At 36.9% G+C, this 1,799-nt stretch overlaps 1 protein-coding gene across 1 annotated transcript in view; it reads left to right on the forward strand.

Annotated features, from left to right (window-relative positions):
* HRAS (HRas proto-oncogene, GTPase) overlaps positions 1 to 1,535 on the forward strand; it is a gene marked incomplete in the record, with an annotated part of 155,612 nt that extends 154,077 nt beyond the window's left edge. The window contains 1 exon segment of the mRNA XM_077459086.1: positions 892 to 1,535.
* Between the last annotated feature and the right edge of the window lie 264 nt (positions 1,536 to 1,799).

Consider the following 1,799-nt stretch of genomic DNA (forward strand, 5'->3'; position numbering starts at 1 on the left):
AATGTGTAATGGTTACCTGTAATTCAATCTATATCCATTTCATTGGCACATTAGTTAACACATTCGTGTTAGCACATGTTTAATATATAAATTACTACCACTATTTAATATTTTTTATTATAGTTTTTTTGGACACAAATATATTCACATATGAGCATGTTTTGCACATAGATCACCACGTAAACTAGTATAATTCCTTCGTCAAAGATAGGTTATAATACATCAAGTATAAAAGTTTTGGGTTTAGCGCCATAACCTACCCTTTTACACTTCTAATTTAGAATCATCCGCCTAGATCTCAGGTTCTACCAGTAATTTAAAATGCAGTTTTTAATGGTTGTCCAGGTATGCTGTGTTTACTTTAAAGGATGAGATTTTTTTTAAGTTCTTTACATCAGTGGTTCTTCACCTCAAGTACCCCCAATGGGCCATGTTTTGGGAACTTCCCTTAGATAAAATAGCTCTTATCAATACAATGTCATTGATTTGAAGCAGCAGTGCAAAGTAAAGGAAAACCTGTAAACACCGCCCGTTGGGGGGTAATAGAGGACTGAGGTTGAGAACCACTGCTTTACATCACACATACCCTGTTTCCCTGAAAATAAGCCCTACCCTGAAAATAAGACCTACAAGGACTTTAGGGCTTATTTGGGGGGGTTGGGCTTATATTGCAGCCATCACCGACAATCACGCTAGGTCTTATTTTCAGAGGTGTGGTCCCTAGACCTTTTAGATATATACATGTATATAAAATAATCTAAATCTGTTGGGTTTTACCTTGAAGGAAAGTTCTAAACAGCACCCCAGTTTACTGAATCCAGTGTTTGTGTAATAATTTGTATGGTTTTCATAAAAAATGCACTCTTAATATTGTATGTATATTTTTTACAGGATGACGGGTCAAGGTTTGGCCTGAAAGTGTTCCTTTGTTCCTCCAGCCAAGTGCTAGAAAACCCAGGTGAAATAAGCATTAGAAGAGACTAGAAGACACTACACCTTTTGTGGAGAAATGGCTCTACAGATACGAACATGATTAACCTGTGAATTGTATTCTACTATCCAGTATTATATTGTCTTCTGGAGTGTACACCATGGGTAGTATTATGCCAGTGAAGGGGTTAATGACATGACAGTTGTTGGCAGCTCGGTGGTTCAAGTGCTCTTTGGATGTCCTAGATGAGCTAAATGTTTGTCCCATAGAAATAATTTTCTTTTTTTTATATATTGCATATTAAATTGCAATTTATTGCCTGGGCATTTAATTGTGAAAACGAATGTACGCAAAATGGGATTTTCTAGATGTTTGTCCCGTCACCCAGTTGCTGCATGCTTTAGAACATTTGTTTTACATCTTTGACAGCTGTTGATATTCATCCAATCACATTTCAGCAGACCCATTATTATATCTTCCATTTGATCCATTCCTTTTAAATTGTTCTGTCTGCTTACAGCCCTGCTGTTCAGAGTGCGTCTAGTAAGACGGTGCAGGCAGGCACAATGTTTTTTAAAAAAAAATTGTGGTTAACACATTTAAACATGCATCCTGTACATTTTTCTTTTATAACCGGTTTAAACAGATTTTACGTGATATCTCAAAAACAAGTCGGTTTGATCATTTGGCTTATGCCCCGTACACACGATCGGACTTTCTGACAACAAAACTGTGGATTTTTGTTAGAAGGTTGTTAGCTCCAACTTGTCTTGCATACACACAGTCCCACAAATGTTGGCCAACAATTACAAACGTAGTGACGTACAAGACGTACGCGATGTCTCCATTACAAACGCTAGTTCTACAA

This window comes from Lithobates pipiens, unplaced genomic scaffold (genome assembly GCF_037356315.1).
Source record: "Lithobates pipiens isolate NorthernLeopardFrog02 unplaced genomic scaffold, aLitPip1_a1.2 Scaffold_10, whole genome shotgun sequence".
In the NCBI taxonomy this organism is placed as follows: domain Eukaryota; kingdom Metazoa; phylum Chordata; class Amphibia; order Anura; family Ranidae; genus Lithobates; species Lithobates pipiens.